Raw genomic sequence first — 21,550 nt, forward strand, 5'->3', positions numbered from 1 at the left:
AATTTCTAAGTTATGAACTATCTTTATTCTATACCCCAAAGTGTTTGGTGGTTGACAGACTTTTTCCTGCCTCGTGAATCCACAGACCTAGGGTTTACTTCCTATTGCGATACAGGCAATCCTTTAGCCAAGGACATCCTGCTAAAAGCATTCCGACTGAAGAGATAATAGTCTCTTTCTCCTGGCAAATATCACTAGCCTGCAGGAGTCCACTAAGCCAGGAAATTAGACAGGATCACCTGACTGTTTACCTTTCCCTGGGCAGGGGGCGTGGAGGGAGTCATCTCCCAGCTAAAACAAGTGAATGGATCACAGGCAGCTTCTTACAGGCTGCCCTCCACAAGATCGATCACATTTATCTGTAGGGGTCCTAACATTTAAGATGCCCTCCTCATTTTAATCCCCCCATAGATGAGTCACCTCCTCCCCTCAGCACTGCCCTTAGGGCCCCTGCACTGTAAGGCCCTGCTAGAAGCAGCTGTTGTTGATTGCATGTTGTAAGAAATGAAACATCAGCTCTAAATACGCAAAACAATGAAATGGCAGGGCTTGAGACAGCAAACGAATACCGACCAAAGAAAGGTAGCATACATGTAATTCTAACAAGCACAAAGAAATACAAAAAAGGCTGACAAGACTTTATCTGTCCCCGTATGAGATCATAATAGTGTGGGCAGCTATTAAAAATCTGCTGATCAGATGTTTCTTTTTCATTCGTCCTCCTTGATACAAAATTTGTAAAATGCACAAGGGGGGAAGAATCATGATATATATAATTCAGGGACAACAGGTTAAAACCTGTGAGTTTTTAATATTATATTAGAGTTAATATTGTATTAGACTTTATATCTAATAACATTAGAGTTAAAAACTCTAATATGTGGGAGAAATGAGTTGGTACAAAAAACACAGGGAAAAAAAGCAATGGAAAAATAATACCAAATGGTTCAAGATACCTCAACCCAAGGAGAGGAAAGCTTTCTAAACAACACAACACAGAAAGACAACAAAGTAGCCTTACAAGTGGGTAATTTGTAAGGAATTATATACTGTTATTGTAATTTTTTAAAAATTGGATCCTTTTTCCCCTAGTTCTTTATTTCATGAAACTCAAAACAGCTATCTCATTTTAAACTTCACTGAAAAGAAAATGCTTTAGTAATAAATCCCACCAGGTAAAAAAGTAAATTATAATAATTCTTTTTCTAACATATTATATTCTCACAATGAAGAGTTTATGGGGGCATATTTTGCATATGTAATTTAAAACCCTGACACTGAAAATGGAAAAAAGAAAAAGAGAAACTTTACAATGAAGAGATATTTCACACAAACTTGATGACAATCATATGTGTAAGCTCTGAATTTTCTCTAAAAACACTGGACAAACTATATGGATGTAAGCTGGGAATCTGTCAGTTTTTAAGAAAAGCAAAGTTTTGCTTAGGTAATGAAACTGGTGCTGGGAGCAGCAGCTGTTGAGTTACGTGTGGAAGAAGTTTTTTTTTAAAAAAAAACAGAATCAAGAAGAAAAATGTTTAAATAGGGGAAAAAAGGGAGATAATACTTCAACGGTTTCTGAAGAAACGTTAGTGTATATCAAGAAGGTATAGGCATGGCTCCTGTCTTTAACCAAAAATGCTGATGTTAGACAAATTCTGAAAAAAATGTCTTAAATTACTGTTGACCATTTCCACAGGGAAGAAAGTTTAGCAAGAGTTAACAGAATGCTTGTAACTAAAGACAGCATTTCCTTAACCTAAGAGTTTGGACTGAAAGATTCTTAACTTGGTTTCCCAGAGTTTACTGAGAAAGCTGCATACCGTGTTTCCTAATTTTTTTCAAAAAATACGTCTATAATGCAATATGTGAAATATACAGAAATGTATATTTTTAAATCATCAGCAATTTGTTAAGCTCCAGCACATCATTTATCTAGTATAGCTTTGAAATTAACAAGAAAGAATTATTCCACGTCTATCCCCATTCTTTTTTGAATTGTCTATTTATGTCCTTTGGTAGTTTTTACTTGAGATGTCTCTATCTTACTATTTCATAAGCTATCTTAGAATAATAAGGCAAAGACCTTTTTCATATCTGTTGATTTTATAGCCTCATGTTCTGAAGCAAGACTGAGCATACTAATAAACTGATCTGAAACTGGGGAAGGTGGAAAGATCACCTTTTATACTTAGGATATGGTGGGGTACACTTTTAGTACATCTAAAAATAACTGTATAATTAATTAAAATATCTGCTTAGGACTGTTGCCCACCACTTATTTTAAAAATTCAACTCTTCTAGTGATCTGTCTTGTAAGAATGAGGTCTCTGGCAGTCTAATTACATGTAATGGCTTTCTGGTGAGGAACTTCTAAACATTTTGTGCATCATAAAAGTTACTTATGATGTCTACGTGATCCTCAAATCTAGCTTTCACCTTCGTGACAGAGTAAGAACCATGTACAAAAAGAGACTGAGTCAGAATAAGCTATAAATAGCAACTGACACTTTCACCCAAACATTTCTAACTTAAAAACAGCAGGTCTTTTTATTTTTTTAACCACCAACAAAACTCACCCTAATTAGAAGCATCAGTGAAGTCTGCCTGAGACTTCCGAGCGGGCTTCTACTTAATAGTACACAAGGGTAAATAATGAAGAACTGGGCCCAAGTTTTCATCTTTGATAGAAAGGCATAATCAGGGGCTTCCCTGGTGGCGCAGTGGTTGAGAGTCCGCCTGCCGATGCAGGGGATGCGGGTTCGTGTCCCGGTCCGGGAGGATCCCACATGCCGCGGAGCGGCTGGGCCCGTGAGCCATGGCCGCTGAGCCTGTGCTCCGCAACGGGAGAGGCCACAACAGTGAGAGGCCCGCGTATCGCAAAAAAAAAGGCATAATCAATAGATGAGACCATGACTGCTAATTGCTACCAAACACACATTCTCTCCTTTTCTTTCAAATGATGAGAACTCCCACTTAGAATCAGCACACTACTAAAAGACCACATTTCCCAGCCTATGTGGCACTGGTTACACTGCCAGACCAGTTAAGGATGGTGAGCTGCTCCGTGTAGCTGAGCAGAGATCCAGTTCAGTTTGGAACGTTGCTGTTACCTCAGAACTTCCCTGTAAGGGAAGGGATAGCTATCCAGTTCCAGGAATCTCCTCGTGTATCCAGATTACGGCGCGTCCTCTGTGTAAAAGAGCGCACGCTCCCTCTGGTTCAGACCTCTCTCTCGTCCAGACCCCTCTGAAGGATGCCGTGTAGCAGAGACAGGCTTCTTTCACAGATTCTCCTTTTGTCTTCTCACATCTGGCCATCTCTGGTCATGAGTTAAAGTCTCATTGGAAGTGAAGTAAACTTTAAAGGTTTACTGTTCACCAGACAGAGCCTGGTCTCCACTCATAGTATGTTCACGTGAGTAACAGGTGAGGTTATGGGTGTGTTAATTAACTAGACGGAGGGAATCCCTTCACAGTATGGACACAGAGTAAACCACCATGATCTACACTGTAACTATCTTACAACTTTATCTGTCAATTATACCTCAGTAAAGCTGAAAACATAGTTAAGAAATGATAGGTGGACACGTCAAGAGAAGGAATTAAAAGGCTACAAATACATGCATGACGTCTATCAATTAGACACACACTGGAAAGTTGAGGAAAGGAGTTTCTTAGAGAGACTTCTGTTTGGTGTAGAGTCTTGGGTAGAGCTGTTGCAATGATGAGGTTCAAAGCATATTATCGGCATCAAACAGATGCAGGATGGACCAATCTAGTTTGTAGCTTTTATGCTTTAACAATGGGCTTTTCTTGTCAAACAACCTTCCCTCATGTGGGCCCTTGTGGTTATTCATGCTTAATAAAAATATAAAAATTCAGCCGCACGGCACTACAGTAGTACTTCCATCACACGTCTACAACAAAATAGCTTTTGTAGTTTAATCATGAAATGCCCGAAAACACTTCATAGCTACTGTATCAAAAATCATCTCTCCATAAATATCCCCAGGAAGGTTCTCCTTAAGGGCCACATGAGTATCCTGGGAGAAGATGGTAAGATAAGGCAGGGATAATTGGAAATTATTGCTAATTCTGAGATGAGTGTCTGTTTCCTAGTTGACATGCACTAGTTAATTTATGTGAAAATGGTTCTGCAATATTGCTAAAGCAAGAGTTGTAAGAGATAAAGCAATTACTCTGCAAATGCCACGAGATAGCAGAACTACGTATTAGGAAAAAAATCTTAAGATTAAACACACACTGCAACTCATCCAAGATATTCAGGCACAGATTCCATTCAGACTACGCTAACTTTATATCATAAACATGGTTAAATTAAAACCATCCTTTAAAAAGAACACTTACAATACACAACCATGACTAATTTCTTTCCTTAAAAAAAAAGAAGAAAGGAATGTGCGAACAGATCATAGATTCATTTGGTTAACTAGCCAGGCAATGTGCTAGGATTTTAATCTGCATTCCACGGGTTCACAGATGCCTTCCAAAACCTGTAAACTGCCTATGGTTAAAATGAAATTTTGTTCACACGTGGAGAGGAGAACTTCAATATTTTAATCAGATTCTCCCAGGACGTCCACGCTCTATCCTACCAAAAAGTCAAGGACTGCTGTTCCTAATGAAAAAATGGGAAACAAAGAAGATGAAATATTCCATAACCTGTTAAAGACCAGGAAATACCTAAATCATCAAGGAACTCCTGAGAAAGTACCATGTGGACCTAATTTGGGGTATGCAGTGAGTTTCACACCTTCTGGAAATTCAGTTTTTTTATGGAAGAATAGAAGGGGACAGATTTTACTCTACAGAACATATTCGTATCTGATCATGACCTATCATTGTTTGCTACATCAGGTTTCTTACCCTTTGTTTTGTGTTGCTGTTGAGGTGGGATTTTGCATTTACCTACTGGAGTGTCCGCACCAGTAATACTTACATCATACAATTTTTGTAAACCCTTAAGCAAAATCCCTAATTACTAGTCATTTTAAATCAACCTAACACACAATCTAACTGATTATAACCATCCTTTTAATTTTCTTTTGCTCTATTTTATTCATTTTTTGGATGGAAAGGGATACTGATTTAGCAATTATAAATGGAAAGCACATCACTGTTCCCCAAAATACTGCTGCCCTATAATTTAATCAGTGCACTTTTGAGCTCATCTTTATCTCAATATTGTTGAATTACAATGCAGTCCACACTAGTCATTATCTAAGATATTATAATAATAGCATCAGTTCCTAGATACTCTGTTATTATCCATATCACCACTGATTTATAAATATCTTTCTGTAGAAAAATGTGTCGACTCTCTAGCAATACCTGAGCTAAACAGATCTTACACGTGTTGTCAAAGGCAGTCTTTAGAGTTCCTGACATTTGGTAGTGTGAATAATTTATATACACCATACAACTGAAAAGATTAATAATGTGAGAACGTTCTTTCTTTAGAAGAACACTTTACTCCAAAGGAAGAGAGCTGTGGGGATGTGTACGGGGAAGAACACTGCAGTTAATCATCCAAGTTCTGGCCATGAGCTGCCTCAGAGAGTAACAGACGTTCAACAGTGAGAAGGGAGTGGACACCTGTCGCCTGAACAGAGGAGTGTGCTGGGCGTGAGGAAGGTTCCAAGGAAGGTACTTCCTATACGTCCCTGTCTCCCTCCCCACACCCCGCTCACCTTGCTGCTTCTGAACGGAGTCCACGGCCGTCAGCACAGCAGCCATCCTGCTGCCACAAGATGACAAGCACGAGGGTGAACAAGGGTCATAACTCCCAGTCTGTGGGAGCCATCTAGGTTCGCCTGGTATGCTCTACTTCCATCTCTGCCCCGGCATTTTTCTTTTCAAATCAACTGTCACTATTAGTAACTGCACTCAAATAAGCCAGGATGGATCGGGTAGCCCTCTACTGTGCACTTCCTGCTTCTGGTCCTGCCGTATGCAGCAGCATAGGGCGCGCTGTGCAGCAAACCGCTCTCTCATTTTAAAACACGGTTACATCTAAAGAAAACTAGTACCTCCTTCAGACACTGTCTCTACCGATGACCCTCTCCAAATGAAATACGACTGAATCCTCCTGACAAAGACAGCATGCAGTAGGACCAAAGATCAAATGCAGCACACCCAATGCCAGGGGTAGGGGCAGACCGAGTCGCGGGGAGGGTGGGGTGGAAGTAATCTGATGCAGCTGCCATTTGGGTCGCGTGCTGTCCTGACCAGACGTGCGGTGGCCCTTGTTAAAGACTGTGAGAGGGACCGAGCTATCGGGCCACCAGCCAGGCGGATTTCTGAGAAGTTGTAGGTTAGATGGATGGGAAAGGGAGGCGGAAACAGAGCCTGAGCAGTTTCTCCTGGGAACAAACCAAGAGGCGTCCCAACACTCGGGCTACGATGGTTGAGTCATTAAACCTACAGTTATTTATATAGCTTATTCTGGAAAAGCTTTTCCTTTTGCAATGAACCATCTTGCCATTAATTAATTAGCTAAAGGCCACGTTCAATGGAAATACTAAGTACCAAATTTCCATTTCTTGAAGAAGCTGAGGATAACTGTGTAACTTTTCAAAATGTTTGTCCACTGAGAGTCACGGTAATATGTCTGACCACGTGAAAATCAGAAGACATCAATCTGCTGAGGAAGAGTAACTGTTTAAAAGGCAGCAGTTATGTTAAGAAGCCTGGACCTGAACACAATGATTTAGGATGAGAAGCTGCAGAGGAGGTGTTTACACTTCACTCCGTGAAGCATGACTGCAAGTACATCAGATGCCTGACTTCTAGATTAATTTTGTGTATTATCTTGTGCACATAGGAAAAGCTATTAGTATGTTGTTCATTTAGCAAATGAACTTCACAGTTAAATTATCCTGTCATAAATGCTTCAAAAAGAAAAGCACAAAAATGAAACTCAGTTAAATTTAATTCCCAGACTAATTTTAATTTTAAAATCTAATTTAATATATTTGGGACAAAGCTTTTAGAAGCTCATTCTGTTGAAACCGAAACATGTAACATTATGGTAAATACTACTGTAGTTAGAAAGTTCACTGTTGACAAAAAAGAATTGTTTTTACGGTAATAATGTGAATACAAGTTTTGTTGGAGCACAGCTTTTGAATGAAAACAGTATTCCTAAGAAATGTATTTGCAATTGGTTGAAATGAATTATAATTCATAATTATATCCAACCTAGTTTCTAGTTCAATATTGTACTAATGAAAATACAGCTGTAGTTGTCAAAAGTTACGTGTGTTTATGTATATTTGTGTGCGTTTATAAAGTTCCCTAAATTTTGAATGTATATCTCTAAATTCGGAATGCTTTTTCAAAATATTCAGAAAATGGAGTGCCAAAAATGTTGGCTTTTGAAGCTTCAGGTCAATTGCAGTTACTGAGAATAAAATGGAACAGAAAAAAATAGACAAGAACAAGACAAGAAGTGAACAAGTTGGACAATGCGAGATCAAAATGGACTGCAAGATTTAATTTTTAAATTCTCTGTGTTTAGGAATAGCTTGGCTTGTGGAAGAATCTTTTAATAAAGCCCCTATATTTTACTGGATAACTCTGTATTGCGTATGAGATCAAAATAAAATTGAGACGACCTACAATTACGTGGTATCTAAATTTGATAAAACACTTGAAAGAATCAACTTATTTGACAAATTTTTACGTATTTGTCCAAGAAAATTACTCTGAATTGAGGCACAAAGACAGTATTTGTGAAAATAGCTGACTTGACATGTTTATTATTTTATAATATGAGAATATTTAATTAAGAATATTTTTCGTTTAGCCAAATTTTCTCTGAGTTTATGAGAACCTCATTTATAGAGAGAATACCAACAATTCAAAATATTATGGTTTACAGAGAAATGCCAATTGAAGGAGTACTAATTTCAAATTTAATAACCATATAATAAACTGTACTGGGGGCTTCCCTGGTGGCGCAGTGGTTGAGAGTCCGCCTGCTGATGCAGGGGACACGGGTTCGTGCCCCGGTCCGGGAAGATCCCACATGCCACGGAGCGGCTGGGCCCGTGAGCCATGGCCGCTGAGCCTGCAGGTCCGGAGCCTGTGCTCCGCAACCGGAAAGGCCACAACAGTGAGAGGCCCGCGTACCGCAAAAAAACAAAACAAACAAACAAAAAAACTGTACTTAAAATCAGAGCTCTAAATCGCTGCCTTAACCCATATTCATATATATGGGAGTTTATTTAGTCACATTGCTTAAAATAAAAATATTATCATTTACAACAGTATTTTAGTAAAACGAAATAGCTGTCTATGCCGTGAACAAAATATTTAAAATACTGTTGACTTTATCTCATTATTCTAATATTTTCATCATCCACATATTTATAAATGCAATGGTATATGTATAGAATTTACAAGTGTACACCTATTGGGTACAAATACGGAAACTGTTTCTACTGTAGAGTGCACAGAATATAAAATCTGGAAACCAACACAAGAGAGGGAGAGCTTCTCTTCTGAAACCACCTACTGGGACAGAAGAAGGTGGCTTTTTGAGGGGATGACTCCTTTTACTGAGAAATGTCTAATCATTTCTGGAAGCACTGTGCTGTTCACAGACCGCAGTTCAAAAACAGAGAAGGAATGTGGTGTCCACAGCCTGTGGGAACTCTGCTCTCACTCCAGACAGAGCCCCAAGAATCACTCATACTTGGTGAATACAACCTACAGCATTTAGCTGGAAGAGACGCGTGAACCCCTGAAAGAGAAGACTGAAGCCTGTGGATCTGCCCAAGTCAGATCCAGATCTCCCAATCCTTATTCCTGTGCGTCTTCATTAGCTGCACTGCTTGTTTTGTTCACAGGTAGCTCTATTTAAGAGAGCACTGGGCTTCCCTGGTGGCGCAGTGGTTGAGAGTCCGCCTGCCGATGCAGGGGACACAGGTTCGTGCCCCGGTCCGGGAAGATCCCACATGCCGCGGAGCGGCTGGGCCCGTGAGCCATGGCCGCTGAGCCTGCGCGTCTGGAGCCTGTGCTCCACAACGGGAGAGGCCACAACAGTGAGAGGTCCGTGTACCGCAAAAAAAAAAAAAAAGTCAGGTTTTTCCCTGTTTGAGTTATCGTATGCAAAAGAGAATATGAATAAACATATTTAACTCCCATTCATCACATTTCAATATACTCATTGTTATAGAGCAGTCTGACCAAAGAACTCCGATTTAGAATAGCAATTTCTATTTAACATCAAACTCTCAAAATTAAAATAACGAAGCTCTAAGGGAAACACTAATTAATTAGTTATGTCCTTGGTTCATTCTGGTGGGTGGGGCTGTCTGACAATACATCTTATCAGGCATCTCTACAATATACACTTCCCAGGAGCACCTTCTTTACTAGGGGGCCAATGCATAAGTGAGTCATGAATAGGGCTTCCTCACGCTGGAAGTCGAAGGCTTATGTGGAATAAATAAACATACATTAGCTCTCAATAGTTTCAGGCCTGTGATTAAGTAAAATAAATAAACAAAATTTTCCAAGCAGCAGCCTTCCCAGAAATAGCCACGAAAGTCAAAGATGACAGCTCTATGACACGCGGCACAAGAGCAGGCTTCAATTTCTAAACACCCGTGACTTCTTTTCTGTATTTAGAACGCTTTCATAAACAAAAAGGAACATTTGTATATGGCTGAAATCACCTATCTCAGTCAAAAGAAGCTCAGTCTCATCATGAAACCTCATTAGCTCATGCCTCCAGAAGCCAGGAGGACTTAGAAGCCAAGAGGGCTCTCGTGGGCTCTTCTAAGAGGGTCCACTGCACCGTGGCTATTTTCTGAAATGCATGTCCCTATTGGTAGGACTCTGGGTTAAACAAAGATAAATTCAGTTACTAAAATACAATAAAATAGTACTCTTCTGCATTTGTACAGTTGTCCTGGAACACATCCGTTGATGGGGCATGTATCAGTGTAAGAGCTGGGGTGCAGGTTTCTGGGACTGCGGCACGTGGCATTAACTGCAGGCAGGTAGCGCCAGAGCGGCTTGGTTTAGGGGGAACCCACACACGTGGAGTACGGAGTATTCAGGAGTCAACATAGTTGTTTATTTTTCCCCTTTCAGCTATCACGACCCATCAATTCTCAAAAAATGTGTACAGAGCCTTGGGCATGTGTACATCACCTTATTAGTTCATGCAACAGATATAAATACAGACAAAACTAGGCTACTCACGTCTCGTGCATCCACTTTAGCTGGAGACAGAAGTATTTAAACCATTAAATTATAAAGCAGAATGTGATCACTGTGCCTGGGAGGTAGACACACTGAGTGCGGAGTATAATGGAGCTCTCACATCACGTAGGAAGGCGTGTGCTCCCCTGTAAATGTCAGGGCCGTGTACCTGTCTGTCTCACCCCTGTTCCCAAGGAACGTACCTACTCCCCATGGATAAAGGCAAACCTACAAGTCATTTCGTCTCAACTTCCTTCCTCTTTCCAATTTCCACACAAACCGCGCCCCACCCCCTGCCAGCAGCTGTTTTATTTTGCTGGACATGCAGTGGGAGCTCCAGAGATGAACGGTGTCCCCGTCATGGACACAGAGACAACACTCGGTCACTCTCCGCTGAGGCAAGATTCTCTCGTTAATAAAAGCACCCTGTAAAAACGGTGCCTTTTTTTTGCCTCTGATTGAAAACAGCACCAGGAGTTTCAAAATAAAAAAAAAACAGAACAGAAGCTCATCGTGAAGATTACCTCCATGTAAACAGTCTTTTTTTTAAGGAGGTTTTCAGACAAGCCACAGCGTAGCAACGACAAAAAGCATAAATCTAAACTTAAAAAAAAAACTTTATAAACCTGTCTTCTGTTATTTTTGAAAAAAGGTTTCAACATGAAGTCATCTTCCTAAGGAGCATTCTGGGTATTATACAGCTTATTTTATGCACTTCACAAGCTAAATTTAGACAATTATACTCAACTCTGAATTAAATTTTAAAAGAATCTTTTTTTTGGGGGGGGGCTTGGTGAGGTTCTTTTGAGTCTCTAATGCTGAACTTCATTTTACTCCCTTTGAATTCTTCAGAATAAAAACTATTCAAATAATTTGAAACTTCTATCAAGAATCCTGGCACTTGTCCTGCAGATAAAATGGGCATTCCAGTCCTCCCACATACCGAAGAGCGAAGCCAGTACAACTATTTCCCAAACATAGATCTTTTTCTTCTCAGTTAATATTACATAATTCTGGTAGGATGTATTATTAGACAGTTGATACTCTGATAAATAACTGTGTGGTGCAACATTTGAGATTTGGACAATGCATGGCACAGAATTTTATAAATGAATTATCCATTATTGTGATGGTATTTACTCTTCCTAGCTAAATTGACAGATTCTTGAAACAGAAAATCATATCTAATTTTAAGACCATCAAAAACAACAATGAAAACAAACAGTAAGAGTAGTAATCACTGTCTTGGTATAATCGTCATTATTACAGTCATTGACATCAGAGTGAATATTTACTGGGCACTTAGATTGAGACAGGCACAGACTAACCACTTATTTCTCCTATCTCAATCCACACAGCCATCCTATGCAGTAATCACTATTCTTGTGCCCATTTTACAGAGGAGGAACTTGAGGCAGAGAGAAACATTGAATAAATATTATCTAATGTAACCCCTATTGAAGCCTGAGTTTAGGTTGGTCTAAAGGTTAAGATTGCTTTCATCCTTCCTCTGCTCATGGATAGCAGTTACAGATGCCAGATAAAACACAACATGCCTCGCTAAATTTTAATTGTACATAAATAAATGATTTTCTATTATAATTACGTTCTATGCAACATTTAACATTTAAAATGTAAGTAACACACGTATACTAAACAACTATTGTTGTTTATCTGAAATTCAATTTTTATTTTAATAGCTAAAATTTAAAAACTGGCAACCCGGGGCTTCCCTGGTGGCGCAGTGGTTGAGAATCCACCTACTGACGCAGGGGATGTGGGTTCGTGCCCCGGTCCGGGAAGATCCCACATGCCGCGGAGCGGCTGGGTCCATGAGCCATGGCCGCTGAGCCTGTGCTCCGCAACGGGAGAGGCCACAACAGTGAGAGGCCCGTGTACCACAAAAAAAAAAAAAAAAAAAAAAAAAACTGGCCACCATAAATTAGCAGTTTTTAACCCCTTCCACTGCCAACCCAGACCCTATGCCTGAGGTTTCAATAACCAACATACACAATACATACATACATGAATCACTATATAAACACACAAACACACCTGTACAATAAAATAATTTTGAATATCCTATGTTTAATAAGAGTATTAAAGTTTTGATAATAGTTTTCAAAGCTTACTGAGCACTTACAATCCGTATTCTAAGCGCTTTACATGTCTTAATACATTTAACACCCACAACAACCCTGTGATGTAGGTACCATAATGTGTCTTATTTTTACAGATGAAGAAACTGAAGCATGTAAAGTGCTATGGTCTGAATGGTTGTGTGTCCCCCAAATTCATAAGTTGAAATCTTAAACCCCAAGGTGATGCCATTAGGAAGTGGGGCCTATAGGAGGTGCTTGAGTCATAAATGTGGAGACTGCATGAATGGGATTAATGCCCTTATAAAAGAAATCCCACAGAGCTCCCTAGACCCTTCCACCATGTGAGGACACAGTGAGAAGTCGGCAGTCTACAGCTCAGAAGACAGCCCTCACCAGTACACAACCATGCTAGCACCTTGATCTCAGACTTCCAGATTCCAGAACGGTGAGAAATAAACTTCCGTTGCTTATAAACTACCTTCTTGGTGATATTTTGTTATAACAGCCCAAACAGGCTAAGACAGAGGGGTTACATTCTTGGGTCAAAAGCCCATGACAACTGGTGGGATGGGAGCCCAGGCAATCAGCTTAAGAGGTCTTGCTCTAAATCACTATTCTATATAGAACAACAGTCAGGGAGACACATGCTGAACAAAGTGCAGAGAGTTTTTTAATTTCAAAAAGCCACAGTAGACAATCCTTGTTGAGGCTCAAGGCAATCAGTAGACACCTTGGAAGGGTCATGTCTAAGCACCAGGGCTTAACCAGCCCTAAAGTAAAGACAACTGTAAATAGACCTTAACAAATTTTAAAAGCAAGCCCAGAAAGATCAGGCTGACCTGCAAGTAACTTAGCTTCCCGCTAAAACAAACTTCAGCGCTCTTAATGGAAGACGCAAAATCCAAACACTCACGACTTCTGACATCCAGTGAGTGATTCCTAAAAATGAAAACCAGAAGGAAAATCATTCAACACAGCAGACCCTTAAGTCATAAGTGCCAGAGACAATGGAATTAGCAAACAAAAATTTACATCAGCTATTATTGAAATGCACAAAGATGTAAAAGGGACAAATGCAACTTTTAGAAATAAAGAACATAATATTTTTAAAAATGAGCCTTGGATGGACCTAATAGCCCAATCTATTATGAAGAAAAGAAGAGCTGAAAACATGAAAACTAAACTACAGAGAGACTTAAAAAAAGATCCGGGGCTTCCCTGGTGGCACAGTGGTTGAGAGTCTGCCTGCTGATGCAGGGGACGCGGGTTCGTGCCCCGGTCTGGGAAGATCCCACATGCCGCGGAGCGGCTGGGCCCGTGAGCCACGGATGCTGAGCCTGCGCGTCCGGAGCCTGTGCTCCGCAGCGGGAGAGGCCACAACAGTGAGAGGCCCGCGTACCGCAAAAAAAAAAAAAAAGATCCGAATCTCAGTGACTTCTGGGACAGTTTAATATACATGTAATTGGAGTCTAAGAAAGAAAAAAGAGAGTGTAAGACAGTAAAAACATTTTGAACAAGTAATGGCTAAAATTTCTGCAAATTTAATAGAATTCTAAATCTTCAGATCCAATAAATTTAACAGGTCTCAAGATGTATACCCACAAAGAAAATCATACCAAGGCATATAATCAAATTTTGAAAACAGATGATAAAAAAGAAAATCTTAAAAACAACCAGAAAGACATTATTTCATGTAAAGGAACAAAGATGTGATCTCAGACTTCTCATCAGACACTATGCAATCCAAAAGACAATAGAACATCATTTTTAAAGTGCTGAGAAAAAAACCTGTCAACCTCAAACTCTATGTTCAGGGAAACATATACTTTAAGAATAAAGGTGAAATAAGGACTTTTTCAAACAAACAAAATCTTAGAGAATTTACTTCTAGTAGGGGCACTACAATAAAATAGTAAAGGAAACCCTTCAGCAAAAAGAAAATGATACTAGATAGAACCCAGGTCTACATAAAGGACTGAAGAGCACCAGAAATGATAAACAGGTAAGTATACCTTAAAGGCACTTTCTCCTCTTTAAAACATTTCTTGATTAGATAATTGTTTAAAACAAAAATAATAGCGAAGTATTCTGGATTTATAATACATACAAAAGTAAAATGTATGACAACAATAAGACAAAGAAAGGAAGGTAGAAATGGTACACTGTTTTAAGATTATTACATTATATATGAAGATACATATTATATCAAGCTATACCATAAGAAGTTAAAGAGCAAATTGTGAACCATAGAGCAACTACTAAAAATTAAAAATATGATATAGTTGATAAACAAAATAGAAGAATAGGAAAAATACTCAACCCAAAAGAAGTCAGGAAAAATTAAATAATGAACAAACAATAGATGAAACTTATAGAAAATAAATAACAAGGAGGACTTAAACCCACTTATACTATCAATTACAATAATAGTCAAGGTCTAAATACTGCAAATAAAATGTGGAATGTCAGACTGTAAAAAAAAGCAATGCTCAACTATATGCTCTCTGTAAGACATACACTTTAAATATAAAGGAAGAAACAGGGTTAAAAGTAAAGGATTAGAAAAGCTATTCCATGCAAATCCCAATTACCAGCAAACCACCAAATCCATGAAAAATGGGCAAAGGATAGGATACTTCAAAAAATAATATATACAAATGATCAATAAGCTCATGAAGATTCTCAGAATCTGTTTTCAGAGAAATTCCAATTAAAACTATAATGAGGTACCAGTGCACACGTTCTGAACGACTGAAAACGAAAGGTTGACAATGTCTGGTATCAGCCATGACGTGGAGTCACACTCAGTCTCCTGCACAGCTGGTGGGAATGTAAAATGGCAGAGCCCCGGAAAACAGTTTCACCGTTTCTTACAAAGCTAACGTATACTTGCCATACGACCCAGCAATCATGCTGCTAGGTAGTTAATGAAGGAAAATGAATACGTATGTCCACACCAAGACTCGCACATAATGTTCTTAAAAGTTTTTTTTTTTTTTTAATACACCCCTACTGGAAATAACGCAAATGTCTATCAATGGGTGAGTGGGAAAACTATAATTCCACGCAATGGGTTCCTAGTCAGCATATAAAAGAAATGGACTTTTAATATCTACAACGACATGTACAGATCTCAAAAGCTTTACGCTGAGTGAAAGCAGCCGGACACAAAAAGCTACGTTCATTTACAGTAAATTCTACAGCAGGCAAAACTAATCGACAGTGGCAAAAGCAGATCAGTGATTGCCCGGGGACAAGGGAGCAGGCGATAACCAGCAGAGGACACCAGTGATCTTTCTGAGGACTGGTAGGGGTGACACAGCTGACATTTGCCAGAAGTCATGCTACACTTGAAATGGGTGCATTTTAACAGGTAAATTTTTCCTCCGTGAAGTTATTTTAAATGTTAATTTTACAGCATTTATTCTCTTTTGTAAGCCAGTGATTCCCAAACTCTCATCAATTAACACCTAAGAGGAAAAGCGTCATACCCATGAATCTAGGGAACCACAGATATGCCAAATTTTGGCTATAGATCAAATAACTAATTTATGACAGTAAAAACTAAATTGTTTACTTAAGCTGTTAACTTGAAGTTGTAGTGACTGGACTGCTCTAAAATATCACCCAAATCTGAAGATACAGGAGAAATTACATAGACTGTATTCCTCTCAATAAATGTTGGCACCAGAATTTTCAGAAGATACTGCTTGAACACCAAAATGTATATTGTTCGAGGGCATATACATTTGGTTCCAAAACGTATGGGGGTTTGCTCAAAATTAACTAGCTCAATAAAAGTAAATACAAAAAAAGAAAATTACCTTTGCATAAATGCTTTCAGATACTCCTTCCCATAACAGCAGGGCAGTAAAACCCTCACATTTATTTTCTTTCTGTTGATAACTCTGAAGCTATCATTTATGCCTCCAGGAATATTTACAAATTGTATAACAAACTTCTTCATAATGCCTATGTTAGCCATAAAGCATAGTTCCCGTTTTTAGACTGTCCCCTAAGCTAGCTAACCCTCTGTGTATATTTTTAAAAACAATAATGATAAAGTTCAATTATTGTTCAAATCCCCATCTCATGCTCAGGGGTCACAACCAGGCACAAATTTCCAAAGCGGATATTAAGACCCGTTTATTTTAAAAAGGAATGATAATCTCTCAGTCCCATTTAATTCCACGTGGATTTCGTGATTAGTTTAACACTGATGCTATGATTGCTAACCTACCCGCTGTGTGGGGCTCTGCGCCGAGCTCTGACACCGCAGAGGGAATAATGTGCCTTTACCGTGAGGCCCAACAGCAATGGGGCATTAATCCACTGTCTGTACCGCTACATAAGAGCCTGCAGTTCACCTCCCCGACACCGCTGGCCTCTTAGGTGGCAGATCCCTTCCAACCACGGTTGTTTATCACAACTCTCAGGAATTACTCATTCAAAGGTACAACCCGTCACTGCACAGAAAGGAAGTTTCCCTCCAATATTAAAGAAAGCCTGCCCAGGCGTACATCTTCTGTATTTCCTGCAGCCACCCCAAAGCCATTGGAAGACTCGGATTTCTAAAACCACTGCCAGAAGAAAAGAAATACTCACTGAGAGAAATAAAGAATTTTCTAAATCCCCATTTAAATACCAACAAAGTAGAAATATATACATATATACGTATTACTTATGAAGAAAAATACAAAACATTAAATATACTAAATACAAGGAATGAAACATGACTTGAATAAATTCATATTCCCTGAATTCAAAGACTCAAAATCAAATAAACTTAAATTAAAAGACATCTTTTACTATATACCTATCATTAAGATTTGATGACTTCCAGCTCCACCAAAAGTACAGGACAACAAAACCATCATCTGCTTTTAGAGGAATTTAAAATGGAAATAAATGTGGCAGGAGGCAACTTACCAAAATATCAAAGTTATAAATGTGCATCGTCTTTGACTTAGCAATTCTACTCTTAGAAGGATAATCTACAGAAATCCTGACTTGCATGCAAGGACAAACTTTTCATTACAGCATTTTTGGGAAATAACAAACAAAAAGGAATGAATTCATATGCCCCTGTATATGCAAAGTACATTACTTTGCACACCTAGTATGGGTCTATGTAGCCTTTAAAGAAAATGAGTTGTGTCTATATGTACCTCTATGGAAAAAGTTACTGAAAATAAAAAGTAAAAAAACAAGTTATAGAACAGCTTGTAGAGTGTGACCAAATTCATGTTATAAAAAATACGAATGTGCCCAACACATACAAATGGATATGACACTCTGCATGACAGTACTTAAAATGTTGGCTTATTGAATGAACAAGTCACTGAATAAATACTTAGAAAGAAATCCGAAAGCATGTTGATAACAGTGATTACCTATGGACCGGAGAGCAAAATGGGGGAGGAAAACACTGTGGGGCTATGAAAGGGACTGTCACATTTTATATTACATATTTACTTGAATTTTTTAAACAAGTTATTTTTGAAGAGTTGAATTTAATTTCAGTGAAAATCTAAAGAAAGTAACCTATCAGAAAACTGTTCACATAAAAGCATTAAGTTCAGAACAAAGCCAAAGGCTAAACGAATGGGCCAATTTTCACAATGAAAAACAGCATTTAAATTGACAAGTGCCACTGAGATCACAAGCTGAAATCAAATAATGTAACTGGTTTGATCAATAAGGTGACTCTCAATCAACCAATTTAACTTAAAAATTGTTAACCAATTATTTATATAGATGTGAGTGACCTCAAGTGAATGAATGGATAACAAAGAGTCTGGGTTTCATCTTACTATACCTCAGGCTTACTCTCAAATCATTTTATATTAAAAGATTAAGTGATTTAATATGCAAATTTTCTAAATTTGTTCATTAAAATTGTTTTGAAAATGCTTGTACCCCAAAAGGTCAACCCTGTTTATTATGATTGCAAATTGACAGTACACTGCATAGAAGTCTAAATTATGTCTGTCACATATGGATTACGGTTTGAATTCAGAATACATTCTGAGAAGACCCAACATGGCTCTAGCAAATACAGCTAATGGCACTCAACTGCTGCACTCCAAAGGAATATCAAATAATCCTTTAAAAAAAAACAGACAAGCTCGTGTAGTAATCTTCATGTCTACAATTTCATTTCCGAGTATTTAGAATTGTGAATAACTTAATAATCTGTATTCTTCCTGATGGAAAACCTGTTATCCAAATTAAGAGACTTTTGTCTCTCCTAAATCAGTTCAGCTAATTAATAGACTTATGCTTTCCCAACTGATTTACATTTGCTGCCAGACAAGTTAAAAATACCGAATTAAAAAGCCAATAAATATGTCTTCCCCAATTAAAGAGAGGCCACTCTACCAGTTTAACTGGCAAACTAAATAGTGCACTAATTTTAAAGCTATTTCAGTTAATAACATAATATATGCATTATATGTGTCCATTAACAGTAATATAAGTCCACCAGATGGAAAAAGTCAGAAAAAATTCAATTGGAAATTAACATTTATTTTGTAATAAACTACGAGTGGATACATATCTTGACGTAGAACTAGAGTATGATGAATTTAAACAGAAGCAGCAAGAAAAAGAATCTAGTCTTTGTAGCAGAAAAGCTTTCCTGTTTTTATTTTACATTTATCTGCTTCAGTCTTAACCGGCAGAAAAACATTTAGAGTTTGGCAGTCAGAGGTTTTCCTGTAAGCACAAATGGAACCCTAGGGCCTGGTTCCAGGCTATAGATGCTATTTCTGGGAAGATGCATGCATGCTTTAAAGATCCCATGCTAGTCAAGGTAGGAACACAGCAGCAAAAGATCGCCAAACAAGGTTAGATCAATGATGGTGCACTAGTCCCTTCATTATTTTATGATAGAAATGTTGTTTGTGTGGCTGTGAACGGTTTTATCTGTGAAACTGAACATGCCTGGTGGACTACCAGTTATGAAATACAGAAGAGGTTTTAGAACCAGAGCAGTCATGAAAGCACCATATGTTGATTGCTTTAGAAAATGTATGTATCAACCAATGTAAATATGATTCAAATACATTTGGGAGCATAATAACAACCTGTTTAAAAAATTACTTTGAGCAAAAATCGAATAGAAAACATTTACCTGTAAGTTTGGGGAAAGATATATTGTAATTCTGTGAGAGAAAATAATGCCCTTTTGGTTTATCAAACATTTTACTAAGGCAGAAAAGATGGGTAATACATTTGAGTTAAGAATAACAGCATTTTCACATTAACAAGAAAAATGTCCATAAAAGTAATTATATTCTAAAATCTCTATTGTTGATAATAATTTATTGATATTTTAAAACTGCTACTCAGCTGCAAAATAATAATGAAAGTGAATAGAAATGCCTATAAAATTTTTGTGGTATCTGCTCCAACTAGATTGATATAATTAGGATAACTGCAAGAGGAGCTAGGAGGGAATTTTGAGGTAAATCGCCCATGTTTTAGAAAATATGAATGCTCAAATAGTGGTTATCTGCCTCAACTGCTTAGTCACACAATCTAATAATTTTAGTTTCTCAATGATGAACATCCTTTTAGTAATATTTTCTGATGGGAAAAGAACGTTAAATATGTATTAATTGCTACTAACTAATATTTTAGGGATAATATTGATGATGTCTCACTTGTAATAAACCGTCCTCTCTTCCAAACCTTCTGCATCACTTGTTCTAACATCAATCCACTTGAGACTTATTTTTGTCTTAATAACAAATAGCAGAAAAGTACAGTTTTAAAATGATGTACAAATGTCTGTTTCAGAATATATGGTAATAAAGTGCCAAAAAGCGAGCTACATACAAGCTGTTTGTGGCCTAAGATATGCGAAGAATTAATTTTTGTGCTGGCATCTACTGTAATTAGAAATGGTTCTGTGCATCATGATTAAGCCAGTAACTATGGTAACGAAAGCAGGAAAGCATAAGTGCAAAAAGAGAGAGGCTGAATAAGCCAATGATAAGTTGCACTTCATCTGTTTATTTTTAGAGCCTTTGTAATAAGCAGAGCTATCTATAAAACGCATATTAACTTTATTCTACTTCCTATCATTCATTGCCAATAGATCAAAACATATCACCTTAAACATACACACACACACTACCAGGCAAGCACTAATACAACCTCGTGCACATCGCCCTTGTGTTCACGGGGCTGCATGGAGACAGTGACAGAGCAGAAAATTTAAGTAAGAAATTCACAGTTTCTGGTGTCTTAGCCTTTTTGCTACTAATTTATAGCAAAACCACCTGTTTCTTAGTTGCATGTGGCAACAGGCTCACGTGAGCAGGACACAAACATGAATAGAAGGCAACCACCAGATCCATGTCTAGTGCCGGGTCTCAGAGGCTCTCCCAGGGCAGTCCACTGAGAGACAGCAGTACAGACACCCCAGTCTCCCAGACCTGGAATCCTTGGCCTTCAGTGTACATTTTTAGCCTCAAAACCATGCAGGAATAGGAGGAATATTTAAAGCAGTTTCAGAAGAGAACATCAATCAAAACTGATGACGGGTATAAAAAACAAGCCATTTTTGAAGAGGTTTTGTTTTGATTTGTTTTTTATCATTTATTGAGGCTGGAAAAGATTCTGAGGAAGCCAACCATGTGAGCGCGAACAGCAATTATCTCTTTACGGAAGACGGAGCAAGACGGAATAACGTGAGTTTCAGAAAAACAACTTCAATTTATGAAATGACTTCTTATTGTACAGATATAAGAAACAACATATCACTAAACAAGCTGTCAGAATCAAGCTGAATTTAATAACAGACAGAAATAAAAGCATCATGTTCTTATTCAGCACAAACAGAGCTCACTAAACATTTCTCCCCCCCATGTTTCAATTTTGTAATTCTGGAATAGAGCTTCTGGGTAAAGAATTGCAAACCTTTTACAACCCTTATTTCAATGTGAAGTAAGTTAGGAAGTTAAATGGTTTCAAAGGTGGAAAAATTAGTCTCAACTAAGACAGGGCACCAAAGACTAATGTTTCAGAAAAAGCTTATGCAATTGACTCCAATGAGTTAATGTTAATATCATTTCCCATTCATTTATGCATTGTGTCAACCCACATCAGGCATCTGCTCTCGGTTCTGGGATACAACTGTGAATAAGAGAGACAAATCTCCGGCCTCACATAGCTTCCATTCTGGGCAGGGATGTAGACAGG

At 38.2% G+C, this 21,550-nt stretch overlaps 1 protein-coding gene across 2 annotated transcripts in view; it reads right to left on the reverse strand.

The window, feature by feature from the left end:
• GPM6A (glycoprotein M6A) overlaps window positions 1-21,550 on the reverse strand; it is a 250,738-nt gene that overhangs the window by 185,291 nt on the left and 43,897 nt on the right. The window lies entirely within an intron of this gene.

The sequence above is a fragment of the Lagenorhynchus albirostris genome, chromosome 21 (assembly GCF_949774975.1).
Source record: "Lagenorhynchus albirostris chromosome 21, mLagAlb1.1, whole genome shotgun sequence".
Classification (NCBI taxonomy): Eukaryota; Metazoa; Chordata; class Mammalia; order Artiodactyla; family Delphinidae; genus Lagenorhynchus; species Lagenorhynchus albirostris.